We start from the raw sequence: 5,678 nt of genomic DNA, 5'->3' as shown, positions 1-5,678 counted from the left end.
GCATCTATGGATTTGGTGACCTGGTCATAGAAGGCCACCAGGTTGGTCTGACAGGACCTGCCTCTAATGAACCTGTGTTGGTTGCCCCTAAGTATAATCTCCCCTGCTGGCCCCTCATGGACATGTGCCAGAATGATTCTCTCAAAAAGCTTAAAATCTGCACCACCAGAATTGAGGTAAGACTAACTGGCCTATGTCGCATCCGATGACCGGTGTACCCTTGACCTGCGAGCCTGGGTCAGCACGACCAGCTGGACACGGGTGGGGTAGGTAGTCGGACAGGTGGGTAATAGCGGCGGGTTGGAGTCAGGGGATTTTAAAGAATATTGGTTATACAAAAAGCTTATTTTACTTACACCACAGGAGATTGCAGTGTAGGAAGGAAGTTCTGGTCACGCGGTGCAGAAAGAAGTTGATTTATTCAGCTCAGCATGCAGATATTTTTGTTGCACAGATTACAAACTGCGTGGTGCAGATTTTAAGCAAAGCATACAGGTAACTTCGGTCTGAAGACTTTCGTGAGCTCTTGACGAGAACGGACGAGCTGGCAAAAACAAATACACCTGAAAACTTTTACCGTCGGCGGGGAGAGGTCAGCGACTGGCCAAATCGCTGACTTAACCTCTAGGGCGTGTACAGAATTCTTCGCTGAAGGCAGAAATCTTTCCAAAGTTATAGCTTGCAGGGTGGCCTATTACAACACGCCAGGCATGAATAATTACAGGACTGCCAATCATGACTGTGAACAGACTCTGTGTATTTCTTACTTCTGCTTAGGTTTCATGTGAGATTGACTGCGCATGTGTTTTACATTTAAGTTGGGGGGGGGTTGGATACAGAACTATAATGACAAAATATGTTATGTTAGCCTTTGACGTTTTTGCCATCAGCATCTGAAACCAAAGATTTTTCTTTGACAGCCTATAGTTCCCTGGGTCCTCCTTCCTCTCTTTTTTGATGATGGGAATCACATTGGCCCTCTTCCAGTCCTCTGACACCACACCAGAGCACCATGAGTGCTCGATAGCCATGCCAGGGGTCTCTCAATGACCTCAGCTAATTCCCTCAGCACTCTGGGGTGGAGATCGTCTGGACCAGCTGATTTAAATACACCCAGTCTCTCCAGAAGTTCCCTCCAGAAGTTCCTGGACATGTGGCCTCTGGGTCACCATTTCTGATACAGCTGCCATGTCTGTTCTACTCCCAATCCTCTGACACTTCCTCACTGCCTCCCTTCCAGCCCCCCTCAACCCCCAAGTGCCAGCAGCACCACCCATATCACCTACACCCAGCCCTTCCCCTAGTGTTGGTGAAGACTCTGGTACTGAGCAAAGATACCTTCCTGTTCAGGACAATATGGCTCTACCCCACTCCACATGGCTGTGATGGGAACCCGGGCACTGGGGAAATGCAAAGCATCGAGAGGGGAAGAAAGCAAGTGGACCATTCTCACAGCCAACAGGGTGAGGAGATAGTACCAGAATGATGTCAGCTGAAAGCCCTCTGTGCAAACCAACCCACTGGTCTTTCCTGTTCTCTCCTTCCTCCTGGCCCCTGGGGGACTACTACAGGCCATGTCTATAGTCACAGCGCTGTCCCAGGCCATCATGGCTGAGAATCTCAGAAGGGGTGGGGGGGAACAGTGCATGGAAAGAGGATCATTGGGGGCCAATTAATCACCCTGCCCAGATGTCTCAAAGTATGTGATCTTAGGCCATTAATTGCTCAAGAGGTTTTTGTCTTTCAAAACTGAGCAGACCAGTCACCCCCTCCCCTTTTTTCCTTCCTAGAGTTGCCAAGCCTTGGGCAGTTAGCAGTCCATATCCCATTCTGTGGGAACATAAATCTGCCTCATTCATTCCAGCCTACCCTCTTTATCTCTCAGGACCATGCTTAGCTATGAAAGGAAAAGCACTAAAAGTGTTTATCCAGTAGGCAGTGTAAAAAAAAAAGGTTCAAGTGCCAGCACTCTCTATCATCCCACCCCATGAAGCTGGGTGGTAAGATGACACCAAGATTAGGGACAGGAAATAACACACAGCTATCTATCTGTGGGCCTTGGCTAGTGCAGCCTGTCTGCATGCCCGCATCCTTGCAAGGAAGAATGTGTATACCATTTCCTACTGATTTAAACAAAGCCATTTAGGGAAAACTGCATAACAAATCGATTTCTCCCCTAGTATTTTTTTAATGTCTATTCTTGGTCTTAGTAAGTTATGGAACTGGATGATTAATAGCATTGTCTTAAGCCAGGCACAATCAATCAAAAAACTTCCCCTCAGTGTTCCATTAATGCATTGCATACCAATGGAGGACAGGTATGTCTCACGCATAGAGAAACAGAGCACAAGTGGGGTGTTTGCCACTGAGTGTGGGTTGCAGCAGGCCGGGAGTGTGCCCTCATGGAGACACCCCGGGGAGTCATTCTAAAGAAGGAGGTGTGTGGCGGAGCAACCATGGGGTTCTCACCGCTTAGGGGCTATTGCGGGCTCTGAGTCAGCCTGCCTGTGAGCAACAGGGAGAAGCTTCCCCCTCAGGAATCATTTTAAGGGAAAAGGTTTAAGGGCTGAAGCAGGCAGCTGGCAGGTGCCTGATGAGAACAGCAATTTTCAAACAAAGGCCAGCCAGGCACAGCCAGGAGAGCGAGCAGTCTGCTTCCAGCAGCTGAGGGAGCAGTATCACCCAACTTCCTTAATGCTCAGGGTCTCCTCAGAGGTAAGGGTGAGGCTATGGGGAAGGAGGAAGCTTCATTGGTCTTGGACATGACCTGAAGGTGTACCCTGCCATGATACAGAGGTCTGGTGGTCCTGCCTGTGGTGGAGCAGGGCCACTTAAATGCCAGGACTGAGAACCTCCCTGGAGTAAGGCAGGTCAGGGTGCCTAAACCCCTGCCCCCACCATCTGGTAGGTTACTGTCACAGTGGCAGGAAGTAGGGCCAGGCACACCCATATGGGGCACCTGAGCCCATGAAAACCATCTGCGAGGCATGGGACACATATTAGGAGAGGTTAGAGTGTGTACCAGTGGCGACATGTAGGTGGTACACAGAGGGTGCACATGCATCCCCTGAGAGCACCGGTGCACCCCCGTCAGGCCACACTCCCTGTTTAGGCAGCAGGCAGGGGGGCAGGTGGGAGTGCTGGTGCCCCCGCTGTGAGCACCAGCTGGGGAGCAGGGCTGCCAGCAAAAGTGGCCATGCTGCTTCCGGAAGTTACTTCTGGAATTTTGTTCCATTTGTTGCCTAGAATAAAAAAAGGAGTTCATAACATAAATTGCAACCCCAGTTTATATACATTTAAAAGAAAATTTCAGGACAAATAAATGATTTTGGAGATTTGTAGAACCTGGGAGAAATTACCATGTAAATCATTATTCATATGAGCAAGTGAACTTAGTATTTTAAGTGCACGAACACGTGTGCACGTGAACACACACACACACTTAACATGCAGAGAAAGTGCAAGTACATTTAGCTCTTCATCTTGAAATAAAGTTCATCCTGTATATTGTTCCAACTTACCTGGTTATGCTGCACTGTAAATATAAGCCCAATCTTGTTTGTTTACTGCAGAGGATTTGTTGCTGCAACAAAAATAAATTGCCGTTTTATGTCCCAGTGGCTGCCTTTGAAATTGTCGTGCCAAGGACAGGTGCCAGTTGGCATAACTTGCTAGTGTAATGACAAGCACCCAGTATGCCTTTCAGTAAAAGCTGAACATGATGATTTGCATGTCCTTAACACTGAAAATGAAGCAGTTTGCCAGATTCTTGGTTAAACAAAAAAGGAAACAATGTCATTTCTAAGCAGAACTATGAGCTGCCAGTAGGAGACAGATTGTCAAAAATGTGCATCATTCACAATGGGGTCCAGACTTTCAAAAGGAATTCAGCTTTTTGTTATACAGATTTATTTCTGCTCTTTGGATGTCAAGCATGTAAAAATCTAGCCCCATGTCTAAGAAATCAATTTTTTTTGGTTACTGTGATTTACATATATGTTACTGCAGCGCTTGAAATCTTACAAAACAGGAATCATGCTAGACAAATACAAATCACCTGGACAAGGGCGAAGAGATTGCCATCATATATCTTGATTTTAAAAAAACCTTTGATTCGGTGTCCCATGATCTTCTCATGGAAAAATTGGCCAATTGCAGCCTCGGCTACATCACAGTCTGAGGGCTGGGGAATTGGCTCTGAGGCTGGACCCAGAAAGTGGTAATAGATAGAAGTAAATCATTGTGGTGCGCCATGACCAGTGGGGTCCCCCAAGGCTCTGTTCTTGGGCCTATACTATTTAATATCCTTATTAATGATGTAGAGATTGGTATCAAAAGCAGACTGGCCAAGTTGGCCAATGACACCAAACTTTGGGGTAAATCGTCCACACCTGAGGATAGGATGGGGATCCAGGCTGACCTAGATAGGCTCAGAAAATGGGCAGATAACCTGATGGTGTTAAACACCGAAAAATGCAAGGTACTTCATCTTGGGGGAAGAAAAACCTGTAGCAAGCTTACAGGCTTGGAAAAGCTACGCTTGCTAGCACCATGGCTGAAAGGGACTTGAGGGAACTTCTGGAGGGACTGGAGGGAACTTCTGGAGGGACTGGGTGTATTTAAATCAGCTGGTCCAGATGATCTCCACCCCAGAGTTCTGAGGGAATTAGCTGAGGTCATTGAGAGACCCCTGGCATGGCTGTGGTTCACAGATTCGAAGGACAAGAGGTTGGGCTTCTGCAAGGTGGAGGGCTTGGCATCGGGGTCTAGGTCTGCAGTTGGAACAACCATGGTAATGGAGCTTACCCCTGGTCTGCATGCCATAGTCTGTGTGCTTGACAATCCCTGAGAAGTTGTCAAGGGTTCTCTGGTCCAGCTGCACATGCACCTCCACCCCTAGGTCCTGCAATGGTTTAGGGACAAGCAGTAATAGGTTGGGGTCCTCAGGGACTGACACCATCAGCAGCTTTTGTGCTCCATGACCCATGGGGACCTAGTCCTGAGCACCGGTTTTCTCATCATCCTGGAGCCTTCCTGCACATCTTCCTGTGGTCCCAGCTGGCAAGTCCTCCTGCCCCCTGGTGGTGCTGTACTTCTGCAGGATGGTGATGGCCCTATCCATGGTGAAGAATTGAGACAGCTCCTCATTGAAGGTCATGCTCTGCCTCTCACCCCTGGACTTTTTATTAGCATTGTGCATGTGCTTGTACTGGATCTTTATCCATTTTGCTTTGGCCTAACACTGCACCCAATCCCTGTTGTGAACCCGTATTCGCATCTGTTGGGCAATATGCTTGAAAATGTCCGTTGAGTTCCTCTTTGTGCAGCTGGTTCTGGATTTCATGCTCACCTCCGATAGCAACAAGATCCCTCATCTCCCAATGGCTCCAGTTGTGTGACTGGGTTGGGTATTGGAGGACAGGGTGGCGTCTTTCATGGTCTGCAGTGGTGGGGTCTTGGTGTTTGTGGGTGGGTGATGGCTCAGCTGCAATGAAGTGATTGGATAGATAGACACAGATACCAGCACATGGCTCTTCCTCTCACTCAAACTAAATGCAGCCCTTATAGTTTCATAGTTTCTAGGGTCAGAAGGGACCTGAGCAGATCATCTAGTCCAACCCCCTGCCATGGCAGGAAAGAATACTGGGGTCAAACGACCCCAGCAAGATGTTCATCTA

At 48.1% G+C, this 5,678-nt stretch overlaps 1 long non-coding RNA gene across 1 annotated transcript in view; it reads right to left on the bottom strand.

The window, feature by feature from the left end:
• The window catches only part of LOC109305955, a 12,482-nt gene extending 8,333 nt beyond the window's left edge, over nt 1-4,149 (bottom strand). Inside the window, exons 1-2 of the long non-coding RNA XR_002099786.1 lie at nt 4,045-4,149; nt 246-251 (exon numbers count right to left, since the gene is read on the bottom strand). This is a non-coding gene — a long non-coding RNA (uncharacterized LOC109305955). The remainder of the gene's footprint in view (nt 1-245; nt 252-4,044) is intronic.
• Between the last annotated feature and the right edge of the window lie 1,529 nt (nt 4,150-5,678).

The sequence above is a fragment of the Crocodylus porosus genome, unplaced genomic scaffold (genome assembly GCF_001723895.1).
Source record: "Crocodylus porosus isolate Cpor-Errol unplaced genomic scaffold, CroPor_comp1, whole genome shotgun sequence".
NCBI lineage: Eukaryota > Metazoa > Chordata > Crocodylia > Crocodylidae > Crocodylus > Crocodylus porosus.
Note: the sequence above shows the minus strand (reverse complement) of the source record. Positions and strands in the feature narration are given on the sequence as shown.